At 34.5% G+C, this 14561-nt stretch overlaps 1 protein-coding gene across 1 annotated transcript in view; it reads left to right on the forward strand.

Annotated features, from left to right (window-relative positions):
- Positions 1 to 14561, forward strand: part of Dmd (dystrophin) — a 2056279-nt gene that overhangs the window by 1389929 nt on the left and 651789 nt on the right. The window lies entirely within an intron of this gene.

Here is a 14561-nt window from a genome sequence, read left to right on the forward strand (position 1 = left end):
CAGGAGACTGACTTTCCTTGAAGTTTATGCCTCAGATACCGCCTTCACGCAAAGTGTGCGTGGCAATTTTTGGCATCTCATTTTGCTCTGTGTGATATGAGATTGTTTAGTATTGTCAAATCCTCTTCAGCAATACATACAGTATGTTATTTTTAGTATTTCTTGTATACATGGCATACATCTTGGGAAGAAAAAAAAAGAAGCCTAGAATTAGCCTTTTGCCTCTGGCCTTCTTGGTTTTGCAGTATGGTTTGGCACATAACATCTTCCCTAGCCACTATTGTAGAGAAAAATCCCCTTAAATAGAAGGTACATCATTAATACATAGAGGAGGCTGAAAAAAAGGGAGATATGTTGGCAAATTGGAAGTTACAGCCAGCCCCTCAGTGTTGCTTTATTTTTTGAGCATTTTCCCCTCTTCATTCTCAAGCTCCTAAAGTATTCAAGGCAGCAAGTAGGATACAGTTTAGTTCATCTCCTGTCAAAAAAACAAGGGATAGAGAAGAAAGAGTTGGCCCTGCAACCTTTCTGCCAGGAGGCTTGCTTATTTTTAAATTACTTAAAATTCACTTAAATTAATGCTAATAATGAGCACCCTTCTCAGTAAAGCAAAGATTTAAGCTTGACACATTCCTATAATGTGAATAGCTTGATTAGGTATGCAGGACTACCAAACATTTTAAGCACTGATGATATTTGCTCCTGGCACAGGCTTAGAAGCTGCAGCCACTTTCCTCTCAAACAGGACCTGAAGTGTTCATTCTCATAACCAGCTTCATCTAAGCCATGTGTTTTCTTGGAACTATGCCACATCAAGCACTTCTCTCCCTAACTGGGCTCTTTTCATTGGGTAGTACAACTGAGTGATTTACTGGCAAAGTGAGCTAATGTAGAACCATTTTATAGAATAAGAGCTAGTGAGGTCAAGGGACTAGAAATGAGTATCAGAGACACTCCCTGAAAGCATGCCACTTCCTTTGAAAATCTATCACACTGCAAGTTCCAATTGAGAGTTAAAGGTATTTGTGCTCCTATAGGGAAATATGTTCTATTGTAATTTTATATTTCCTAATAACAGTCTGTTCTTTGTTTACTGAAAAGAGCTTTTATATCATGATATATTTTTGAGAGAGAGGTGGGGGGTAGAATTACTTTTTTATCAGGGAGATTGTTCTTTAAGGAGAGCCAGAATAAATAGCTCATTTCTTAAACTCCTGATCAATGTCTAACACTTCCTACCCCCAGCAACACTTCCCTGCAAATGTATTAACACTCTGTAATAGCAACTCCACTCACCTATGAAGAAATGATCTTCACAACTGATTTACAGTTAAAACCATGGCTTAGACACATAGCACCCAATCAAAGACTTTTTTTTTTATCTTTTCCCCAGTCATAATTTCTGAGAGAAAAAATGATTAATGTTACAGTCTGAAAAAGCAGCAAAAGAAATGTACAAAGGGAGTCTATTTTTGAAGAGTTAGGTCCAAGTATTCAGCATCTGTCCCGATATATGTATCCAAGTGATAGACACCTGCCATTTGGAGATGAAGAATGGTGCATATTTGTTCACACCACTCTTCATTTGGATGCTGCCCCTTTTGTGTGAGTGTACTAAAAGTTTTCAAACTACTAGGATATCATCCTTTAGGGAATGCCCATGATTATTTATTAACCATGTGTCACCTTTGCTTTGTAGCACTCAGAATTTGGTGAAACCCGACAGCTGAAGCCTGAGGGTTAAATATATTGTAAATAAAATATTCCTTAGTTACTTTGAGACTTAAAATACCTGGCTAGTCATATTTAACTAATTTCTGCATATAGATAAATCTACAGCTTTAATCATTCTAACATTGGTTGACATAAATGTAATTATCCTTATTTTACAGATGAATAAACTGATCCCAATTCAATCCCTATATTTGCGGCATGAATTGAACAGCTGTGCCATTTACTTTGATGATTCAAAACTTAATATCCACCATTTGAAAATAGGAAAGGAAGACAATGTGGCTTGAACTCTTCTGATTAACTGTGTACATTACTATAATCACCACTAAAGAATCACACATTCATCCACTTCTCTTGCTTTCTATAGGTAGTGCCACAGATTTGTAGCATCTATTGCTCACTATCAGTTCAACCATTTGATAATAAGATCCAGGTTTCTGGTTTCAGTACCTAAATAAGTAGTGTCTCTAAATTATTTTTAAAATATAAAAGCTATGGGGCTGGGAAGATAGCACAGTACATACAGTGCTAGCTCCATACATAACCATGAACACTCAATTTCAGATCTCCAATATCCACATCACAAACCCAAATGTTGTGATATATGTTTACAATTCAGTGTTAGGTATGGATACAGACAGGCCTATTCTAGAGTAGGGGTTGGTAGTCCAGGCATTGTATCTAAAACAATGAACTCTGTATTCAATATAAGACTCTTATCTCAAAAAAATAAGGTAGAAAGCACCAAAGTGGACCTCTCTCCTCTTTGTATTTATGTCTACACATGTATTCAGATGTAAGAGTATGCATACACACACATACCCCACACACACATACACACAAATGAAAGGCTAAATATTTGTTTTAGTCATGAGTATTAGCCTTTAATAGCTGAGCCATCTCTCCATCTAAAATCAAATACATTTTGACATAATATTATGTTTGATTAATACCTAATATTTGAAGAGTTTAGTTAAACTTCAGTTAAACTATAGTTAAGCACTATAGTGCTTTCAAAAATGTGACTGCTGAGCACTCATTTCCTATTAAATAGTATAGATCTAATTCAACAGTAAATACTAAAAGACACTGAAAAGTTAGCTTCACAAAATGAGATATCAAAATATTACATTGATAATTTCTTTTAATGCTGATGATAATCTTTGAAATTTTATTTCTGGAGAAATTTCTTTGTACTGTCATGTTCCAGTAGTCAGTTTATTATTTAAAGCATAAGCTAAAGAATTAAATTTTTTAACTAAACTAGCATCTCTACCCACATTCACTTTAAAACATTATTACAAATGAAGTCAGCTAAAATCTTTAATATTTTTCTAGAACAGTGCAGCTGAATTTATTTTATCCTTGAATAGTAGAGTTATATTTTATAAACAAAGATACATATGAAATTATTTACATTCTGTGACTTGTTTTCAGGATAAGAAAAAGGACTTAATCAAAAGGACTAGATAGAGCTTTTGTGCCTCCTACTATTTAGTTTCCTACTTCCATCATGAAACAGATGTTAGATACTGTGGTACAAGGGTAGTACTTCTGAAATGTCACTTCTAATATTCTTCTGCTCCAATAATTCCCCACTGCCTTCATTGATTTTGTCCTTTATTGTTCACAACCATCTCTTTCTGGTCCCTGCCAAACTATCAAAGTTATAGTTCTGCTAACTACCAAACTAGTCTTCCCAGGCTTTGCCAGTAACTCTTCAGTATTCTTAGCCTAACACTTTAGGCTCAGTTCACTTTTTATCCTATACTTTCTTCTATCATATAACAGAGTCATTAATAATCTTATTTATCCAACAACTTCAGAATTTGGCTTATCTTATGACACTTGCCCTGGACATAATCACATCAAAATTTCATTCTTCATCATCCCTTTAGGATAGAGTCTGTGCTCTGTAGACATTTTCTTTGATCATTTGCCTAATATATTCTGTTAGTGCATAACTACATATGTAAGCACACCTTTGTGGATCTTCAGGTCATCTCTCCAGTTGAAATGCAAGTTCAGTAACTTCACTGAGAATTCTGTTTTTTGTCATCTACCATGAGTCACAAGGCACAGTTCTCATTCCTATATATTATTCGTGCAATTCTATCAATAATTGTTTCTGTCCATATGATTGATCAGGACATAATTACTATCAGATTTTAGCCTTGGTTATTTGAGGATTCAGATAGTTTTATGTAGCTTTCTTAATATGCATAACCAAGGATAGTCTCTGCCAGGGAGCATATAAGTAATGCTGTCAGATTGTTACATTTTGATGAGCATAATTTTGGCTTTATCTTCTATTTTGTAAATTGTGCAATGTAGCATGAATATTACTCATTTTGCTTTATAGGGTGCTCTGAATAGATAAAATAATTTATCTTGGGGATTTGAAGTTAGAAAGATTCCAAAATGGTGCTATTCAATATGAAATGGACATTAATACTAAAAAAAGCAAGTTAATCCCCAAATATATATGTTTGTAAGTTGGTTTGTTTCTTTTCTTTATTCTAAGCTATCTGTAAGGAGAAAATATTATACCAATTATTATTACTGGCTCATATACTAGAAACTGACAAATGTGATATACATGACAACACTGTCTTTAAAAAGTCCCAGTTATCCTTTGTTAACATGCCAAATTTACAGAACAATGGGATTTCAAGAAATCTGAACAATGTAGAATAACCAATAGATCTAATATTGAATAGCTAAAAATATCAGCCTTCTTTTTATCAGTTTAGAAATATATTTGCAAATCATTATCAACAAATTGTAGCCTAAAATTCTTTCTTCTTGACTTTGGAATTATACTTTGTGATCCCCCACTTAGAACTCATTACTTCCTGGCTCTTATAACTGAGGCTTTTACTTTTCTGCATGTGAAGGGATTTATGAATTGACAAGTAAATCAGCCCTTTGAATTTCCTGTTACACAATAGCTTGAAATGAAGTATCATTTTTTTTTTTCTGGAAAGGGAAAAGAATTTTCTTTCAAAATGGCATGCTAATAGTTGATTAATTTGCCATTAAACTCTTAATGGGAGGGATTAAATTTGATAAGCTAACAAATTTTATGACTCTAAAAATCCCAAAATAAACAAAATAATTATTATAAAGGAACAGGGGAATATATTCCACAGACTATCCTACTACCAATTTAAAATTTTTAGCAGTTTATAGTAGTGTCTTAAATAACTGTTATATCTTTCTTTTAATGCTATCCAAATATCAGTTTACACTGAAGTACTAAAAGTTTGTTCTATAGTTTTATTAGTTCATCCAAAATTTATTTTTCCTTAACTGTTTATGTGATATAATCCATTCAAACTATTTTCTAAGGCCAGCCATAGAATAATTATTATGTTCCAATTACAGAATAATTGAAAACAAACTAAAACCTGCTTTTCTATAAGCTTATATATCATTATTTTCAAAGAATCTTAGGCTAAATGAAGCTCACTTGAAATTTTATTTGCATATGCTTTCTCTTCCTTATAATGCCCTTCTTGTGCTTTATGCTAATTTTTCTGAGGTTTAGGTGCAATGCAGTCCTTATATGAACTCTTCTCTCATATAGCTCAAATGTTGCTTCCTTCCCTTATTCATTTTAAGCACTGTTAATGTCATTACCATTCACTTTGGTTATCTTTCTTGGCCTTTGCTTGTTACATTCCAGTCTCCAACTCCCTTCCTACCCTGAGCACTTCACTTGACTAGTAATGGATTCATCCATTGCCAAAGTCCTCTTCATTTGTTCCAACAAATCAGCACAAGGGAAGAGAATCCCTCTATTGATAGTTGGTGCCCTTGGGTGATTTCCATAGCTCCCATTACTAAATCATCTCCTTGTATCTTTTTTTCAGCTCCTGTTTACTGTCCCCAGACTTTTTTAAGGTCTGGGAAGGAAACTTTCCTCATGCCAGTTTGAATGGAATCATATTTTCTGCAAGAACAAAGAAAAAAATGACTTATTCAGTATATAATATTTTCCTGAAGGCAATTCTCCCTCTTCCTAAACATACACTTTTTTTTGGTTTGTTTTTGGTTTTTTGAGACAGGGTTTCTCTGTGTAGCCCTGGCTGTCCTGGAACTCACTCTGTAGACCAGGCTGATCTCAAACTCAGAAATCCTCCTGCCCATGGCTCCCAAGTGCTGGGATTGAAGGCCTGTGCCACCACCGCCCAGCCAGCATATACTTTTTAAAGCTTGTAATTGATCCTCACAAAAATTGAAATATGTCTCCAAGGAACTAAATAATATATACTTACATGACACATTTTAATGATTGCTTAAATAATTAATAATTAAACAAAATAAAATTAATAGTTAAATAATTAACAATTATCACATTCTTAAAAAAAAATATATAACTTTAGCACATGCCTTTAATCCCAGCACTTGGGAAGCAGAGGCAAGGAGATTTCTGAGTTCGAGGCCAGCTTTGTCTTCAGAGTGAGTTCCAGGACAGCCAGGGCTACACAGAGAAACCCTGTCTCAAAAAAACAAACAAAAAAACCTTTTATTCTTTACCAGCTTAAGAGTTTTATGATCAAGGTAAAATATATAATTTGTGGGACACTGTTATGAAAGGGAAGACCCTCTGTTAAAAAATATTTAAAATTTTGTAAGTCAAAATGAAGGTAGGGACCCTTTCCTTGCATTCCAAGCTCATGAAGGCTGACCCTGTTTGAGGATTCAGTCTACTGAGGGAAATTATTGTTGAAAGCAGTTGTAATATTTCTGTCTGAACTTGTTTGAAATCACGCTCATTATCTTTTATTACTTCATCCATCCAGTCTAACAGTTGTTAAATACAAAGGATTCTTTGTTAATTCTTTGATATAGGAGAGATTTTAAGCTGCATGAGCAGAATAGGAACCTGTATTTACCTCAATTACATTTTGAAACTATTGGCCACAAACATAAAAAATAAAAAAATAATAAAAACAATGTCTTGTGAAAAGAGATACCTGAAAATACTAATATAATTCAACTGGATCTTAAATGACCAACCCATAAAAAAGTATGTCAAGAGCCATGTTTACTAGTGCCCCATAATTGATAAATACATTAAAATATCATGGAATCACAATATTCTATGTATTTGAAAGTGTGTTAATGAGAAGCTTAGCATCTAAAGGTACAGATGTGGGTATATTATAACACAAAAGCACAGGTGTCATATTAAAACCAAAAGAAAACATATTCAGAAAAATACATTTGCATAAGGCAATTGGAAATAATCCCAGAAATTTTGCAGAGCCATTGGAGACTAAATGTGAATCTGACATCATATGAAGGAAATAGAAGGTTGTGTGGAAATATGCCACCTTTGCAAAATTGTTTGGGATTCCTTAAGCTAGAGTTCAGAGTTTCCCAAGAAAAGTTCCTACTATACCCACCACATGAAGAAACTGTTGAAGGTCCTTAGTCACTTCCTAGAAGTAAAAGGCCTGTGCATTTTTTCATGGTCATCTCGGTGGCTGTTAATAACAGCAATTGTCATTTTGTGAAACATGGATAGAGAAGACATAAGTGCCATTGGAGCAACCCCGTAAGAAGGTGTCCCTTGATTCAGAAATTTGTTTGGATACCTTTACCATGTGTCACTTTTCCCCTGTTATAATACCCATGTTTATTTTGATTTCTTATTTACACTATGGCCCCATTATCACCATAATTTTAAGAGTAAGGGAGTCTTTCTTCTTCACTGATACATCCCCTGTGCTTTCTTCAGTTACAAAACAACATATGCCTTCTTCAGTTCCACATGAGATGTACTAAATAATATTTGCTGAAAGTCCAAATAGGAGACATTGTACAAAATAGTTAGCATCAGATTTTCAAAAGTACCAACATGTTTGTCTTAGTTAGGTTCCCCCCCCTTGTATTTTATTGGATATTTTCTTTATTTACATTTCAAATGTCATCCCCCTTTCGCAGTTTCCCCTCTGGAAATCCACTATCTTCTCTCCCTCCCCCATTTTCTATGAGAGTGCTCCCCCACCCACCCATTCTGCCTCCCTGCAGGTGGCAAAGTCTCTGGATGACCTTTCCTTTAGTCTTTGCTCCACACTTTGTCTCCATATTTCCTCCCATGAGTATTTTGTTTCCCATTCTAAGAAGTACTGAAGCATCCACACTCTGGTCTTCCTTTTGAGCTTCATGTGGTCTGTGAATTGTATCTTGGGTATTCTGACCTTTGGGGCTAATGTCCACTATCAGTGATTGCATATTATGGGTGTTCTTTTGTGACTGGGTTACTTCACTCAAGATGATATTTCTAGTTCCATCCATTTGCCTAGGAATGTCATGAAGTCGTATTTAATAGCTGAGTAGTACTCCATCATATAAATATATCACATTTTCTGTATGCATTCCTCTGTTGAAGGGAATCTGGGTTCTTTCCAGATTCTGGCTGTTATAAATATGGCTGCTATGAACATAGTGGAGCATGTGTCCTTATTACATGTTAGAGCATCTTCTAGGTATATGCTCAGGAATGGTATTGCTGGGTCCTCAGGTATGTCCAATTTTCTGAGGAACCATCATACTGATTTCCAGAGTGGTTATACCAGCTTGCAATCCCACCCCTGGAGGAGTGTTCCTCTTTCTCCACAACCTCACCAGCATCTACTCTCACCTGAGTTTTTCTTCTTACCTATTCTGACTGGTGTAAGATGGAATCCCAAGGTTGTTTTGATTAGCATTTCCCTGATGACTAAGGATGTTGAACATTTCTTTAGGTAGTTTTCAGCCATTCAATATTCCTCAGCTAAGAATTCTTTGTTTAGTTCTGTACCCCATTTTTAATAGGATTATTTGGTTCTCTGGGGTCTAACTTCATGAGTTCTTTGTATATATTGGATATTAGCCCTCTATCAGATGTAGGTTTGTTAAAGACCTTTTTCTAATTTGTTGGTTGCTGTTCTATTGACAGTGTCTTTTGCCTTACAGAATTTACAGAATTTTTGTAATTTTATGAGGTCCCATTTGTCAATTCTTGATCTTAGAGCATTAGCCATTAGTGTTCTGTTCAAGAAATTTTCCTCTGTGCCCATGTAGTCAAGGTTCTTCCCCACTTTTTCTTCTATTAGCTTCAGTGAATCTGCTTTTCCACTTGGACTTGAGCTTTGTACAGGGAGATAAGAATGGATTGATTTGCATTCTTTTACTTGCTGACTGTCAGTTGAACCAACAAAAGGACACTTCATACTGGTCAAAGGAATAATCTACCAAGATGAACTCTCAATTCTGAAAAATCTATGCTCCAAATGCAAGGGCACCCACATTCATAAAATAAACTTTACTAATGCTCAAAGTACACACTGCACCTCACACAATAATATTGGGAGACTTTAACACCCCACTCTCATCAATGGGCAGATCATGGAAACAGAAACTAAACAAAGATACAGTGAAATTAACAATTTATGAACCAAATAGATTTAACAGATATCTATAGAACATTTCATCCTAAAACAAAGAATATACCTTCTTATTAGTTAGGGTTTTACTGCTGTGAACAGAAAACATGACTAAGGCAACTCTTATAAGAACAGCATTTCATTGGGGCTAGCTTACCGGTTCAGAGGTCTGTCTATTATCATTATGGTAGGAAGGATGGCAGCATCCAGGCATAATGCAGGAGGAACTGAGAGTTCTACATCTTCATATGAAGACTGCTAAGAGAAGACTGGACCCCATATGGTTAGGAGGAGAGTCTTGTTGCCCACCCTGAGACTGGTATACTTCCTTTAACAAGGTCACGCCTATTATAACAAGGCTACACCTTCTAATATTGCTATTTCCTGGACCAAGTACATTCAAACCACTTCAAAGATCAATGTCACAGAAAGCATATATATAACTTAGATAAAGGAAGACAAAGAAAACATGGAACCTAAATCCTGTTCATGAACTTAACCCAGGAAACAAAAAAGGATAGCTCTGAAGGCCATTGGTGGGGTTACTACCATATTCAGAGTATGAAAGATGGGTGAGATTACACTACTAAAAGTTATGTTCAATGTCCTAGCTTAGAAACTGAGCTAAGATCATATAGAGGAAAGGATTTACTCTTTAGAAATAAAACCTGAACACCACCAGAATCCATCCTACTTGGAAAGCCTAGCTCTAGCTCTTGATCTTTAAGTCTAAGTATATAACCTGTGATATTAGCAAAAATGAGAAAAGAAAAAAGAAAAGAAAAGAGAAAACCAAACAAACAAAAGCAAAACAAAAACAACAAACATACAAACAAGAAACAAAAAACCAAACCAAAAACAAACAAATGATGGAACTATATAGGTTAGAGAGATAGGCACATAAGATATATGTTCTCTGAAAACTGGAAAAGGAAAAACCAGGAAGTTCAGTGTTGAAATAATGTCTGCAATGTAGCTCTGACTGGGATGGTATTCACCATGTGTCCCATCATTGCCCGAAACTCAGGCCAGTCCTCCTAATTAGTATTCCAAATGCTAGACTTACAGACATATATTACCATACTCTGCTTAAGAGACATATTTGGAACTTTTATCACATTGTCCAGGAAGATAAATATACTATTTTGTGTACAGATTTTACAGACATACAAATACTGACTGATGTAGCAATATGTTTTTTATAAATCTGTGTGAAAAGAACAAGGGAGTTCTTTGAGATTTCTTGTGTTCCTGAAAATTTAAAATCACATAAAAATGGTCATTAATAAGGAATGTCTTTGATGAAAAACAAACAAAAGAATAGTGGTTACAAAATGCTTATGAAGAACTTATCAGTAGACTTACTGATCATTTAGAGAATAAGTAGGAAACATAGAAAAATGTGTTTAAATGTGTGAAAAATGTATTGGAGGGCAGTAAAGGCAAATTTGCATTCAGCCAGTCTATTTGGAGAATCAGCTATGGAAGGATACAAGGCAAAGTAAAGGTTTTCAATGACATACATGATTAGTACAAAGGATGGTAAAGCCTTTTTCATGTATAAAAAGGCTATAGTAATTGACCCACCCAAATGCTTATCCCTTTCCATATATGACAAAGTACCATAAACTAGTCTACCTCTGCAGTGTTTGTGGGCATTTTTAAAGTTATACAAAAATTGTATTAGTGTATTCAAGCTTAATTCATGTTTGTTTCTTTAAAATGGCAACAATTGAAAATCACCATAAACCTTCATTGTAATTGAAATTATATGAAGAAAGTTTAATAGAAAAAAATCTTGGTTAAGGTTTTTCTTATATATAGAAGAAATGAATATTCGGTTCACTCTAGATTTTTCTACTTTATTATCATTTTGGTATAATTCCTTTTAAAAGGAGTATAATAGAATATTTCTGAGAACCTAAAATGACCTAGTTTATAGAATATATGGTTTCACTGTTTAACTTCCTTTTTTATAGAATTACTATTTATAACCATTTCCCTCAACCCTGGGGGGATTTAGTAGGATTAAAGAGTTCTGATTCACTTTGTATTTGAAGTTTTTTTTTTCCTCCACCTTTGCTCAGCTAGTGGAATCCATGATGAATTCTCATCTCCAAGGGGTAAGCTGTTTGTAGTAAAGCCTGATAGCTGCCTTAGGTCTCTTTAGAAGTAGCATTGATTCCTTCCTTTTCCTGTGTTTTGTTTGTTGCAGAATGATAGAATCCATGTGGATACAATAAATTATCATGCTTAAGTACTGTTAAGCATGCAGTGGCTTTATTTTTGTTCATGTAAATTATTTATGTAGTAAAAGCCTTGGCGCATACCAGAGAAATAAACATGAGAAAGGTTCTCTAGTTGGGCAATTGATAAAGGCCCCCTGAAGTTCATCTGAGGATGGAGATTAGAGTCACTGTGTATTTGAAAGAGTACTATCTGGTAAAGATAGCATTTTGGGACACAGAATGGAATTTGGAAGATAGATATTTAGGAGTTAGTTACCTCGAATAATGATTTAATTTAAAGTGTTTTGTGACATTTGGATAGCTCTATAGGAGACAAAACTCCTTGCATTTGACAAGTTGTAGAATACATGTACATTTCTGAGTCAAAGAAATTATAAAATCCAATTAAATAAAATATACATAAAAGGAAAAATAAATAAAAAACTAATCTTTTTCACATTATATTATACTGTTCTGTTTCTTAGAAAATGTCCTTCAATTGTTATTTTATAATATATTAATGAAAAATACATGTCATTTCTTTTTTCTACAAAGAAAATCAAAGAATGTTCTTACTCTGCCATACAGAAAATCTACTTTAAAAGGAGAATATTAATGTCTGCTAAGTTCCACAGCAAAATACTTTATTGTACAGACTTTTTTAAATGGATGTTTGTATGTCTTGACCAATGAATGCAATAAAGTTTTGCAATTTTGCTCAGACATGCCAGGCTATATTGCAGAGATGGCGGTCCTTCCATTTTTATGAAGATTTTTAAAAGGATGTCATTAATAATTTTCTTGGGTGCTTACAAAAAGCATGTGTCTGTCAGCAGAATTAGAGAATTGCTCAACTAGAGAACAGGTTTCACAATAGCCTGAGATGAATTCTGTGCATCAGAGGAGAAAATGGCTTGTTTTAAGCCTAAATTGACATGCTTGCTAATTTCAGCAGTAAAAGCTGTTTCTTGTGGTCAGGATTAATTTAGAGTCTGGGAAAGTTCAAGTGAAAGTTGATGGAGTTACTTTTACAACATGCTTCTCGAGGGAACTTGAAAATCTCAAAAGCAAACAGAAGTAGAACAAACATCAAGTAATATACCTGCAAGTAAAAAGCAAATACGGATACTAACATTTGAGAGTGAGCTAATAGGAAATCAAAGAACAATAATCTGGTAGTTACTTCTTATCCAAAACTTTTCAAGTATTAAAAAAAAACCCTTTCACTAGTTATGCAACTATATGTTCATATATCAAACTTATGCAATTATATGTTACATGTATCGTGTAACTACATGTATCAAATATATTGTTCACTGCTCCATCCAAGAACCCTTAGAATATCTAGAGTTTGAAAAAAAAAAGCATGTACTAATACATATGAATAATATGGATACATTTCTCCTTTTGACAACATGTATTTACTTCTTTATCAAATTTGAGATGAATATTTGACTTTACCTGTAGTTTCAGGTTAATATTTTTAAAGCATATAACCTTTTAACTATAATTCTGCAGTTGAGAAGAGGTCAGCTTGCTGTGTCACACATTACCAACTTTAGCATTCTAGCACTGGAATGTGTCTCATTTTACAAAATCTGTCTGCAACTATAGTTCCTAGTTTAAAGTTTGTCCAGCACTGTCCAACTTACTTATTCTACTTACTTCAATAGCTGTCTTTGGCAATTTGTTCCATATTTCAAACACACTTTTATATAAAGAAACCATAAAAGTTAGAAACCTGAAAATTGGATTTTTCTTCTGAGCAATCACAACTTACAAATGTGGAAGATTTGTTAAAAGCTAGCCCCTCTGATTTTTCAATGCACACAGAGAGAAATGCTCTAAATAAATGTACAATGTTTGAACAAGTTCTTCATACAATTTTAATATTACCAGAAGTCACTGAGATTAAATCTGAAACCTGATCCCCTTACCTATTCACAAAGGAAATACGAAAGAATGATCCAGCTTTGCCCTTTCCAAAACCAAAATCCTTAGAAAATCATTTTGAATCAAAGGGCATAAGAGATAAGTTAGGTCCAGAACTACTACTAGCTAACAAATTTCATCTTCCAATTTTATTAGCATTACACTTGAACTCTGACAATTTCTAGTTTTGTTATTAAGAGAAGAAAAATAAGAGATATACTACAGCCAGGGAAGCAGGTAGTCTAACTGAAGATCTGCATTTCTTCCCATTCCTAAATCTAATCCCCCAGTCTCATCACCAATTCTGTAGCAGACCATCTGCAGTAGCTTCTCTTCTCCGCATACCCAGCTCCCCAGTGGATCTCACAATCTTTCCCTCCTAATACCCCTCCCTTTACTTATTGCTTTATCCATGTACTTTCTGGGAACTCATAGGCTACTCTGAGGAAGGAAACAGGTAGGCTAACTAATGATCTTTACTGTTATCAGAAAGGAAGCAGTCCAAGTATCTTTATTTCTAGGTGATATTATAGTATGTATAAGTCACCTCAAAAGTTCTACAGAGAACTCCTACAGCTGATAAACACCTTTCCACAAAGTGGCTGGATACAAAATTAACTCAAAGAAATCAGAAGCCATCCTATAGACAAATGACAAATGGACTGAGAAAGCATCAGGTTGTCAGGTTGGCTCTGTCTCTGGGAACTCCCTGGAGTCTGGGTTAGTTGAAACTGCTGGTCTTCCTATGGAGTCACTCTCCCCTTCAGCTTCTTCAATCCTTCCCCTAATTCAACCCTGGGTATCCTAGACTTCAGCTCAATGATTGGGTGTAAGTATCTGCTTCAGAAGCAAGGGGGAAGGAAGAGATGAGGATATGTGGTAGGGGGACTGAGGAGGTAACAAGACTCAAATATAAATTTAAAAAAAGACATCAGGGAAACCACACCTTTCACCATAGCCCCAAATAATATAAAATATCTTGGAGTAACTCTAACCAAGCAAAAGAAAGGCCTGTATGACAAAAGATTTATAACACTGAAAAAGAAAATGAAGAGGATATCAGAAGATAGAAGGATCTCTTATGTTCATAGATCAGTAAGATTAATATAGTAAAAATAAAATAACCATCCTACCAATGCGATCTATAGATCCAATACAATCCCCATAAAAATTCCAACAGATTTTCAGTTCTTCACAGATATTTAAATGACAATTTTCAGATTCATAT

Source organism: Mastomys coucha, chromosome X (genome assembly GCF_008632895.1).
Source record: "Mastomys coucha isolate ucsf_1 chromosome X, UCSF_Mcou_1, whole genome shotgun sequence".
Classification (NCBI taxonomy): domain Eukaryota; kingdom Metazoa; phylum Chordata; class Mammalia; order Rodentia; family Muridae; genus Mastomys; species Mastomys coucha.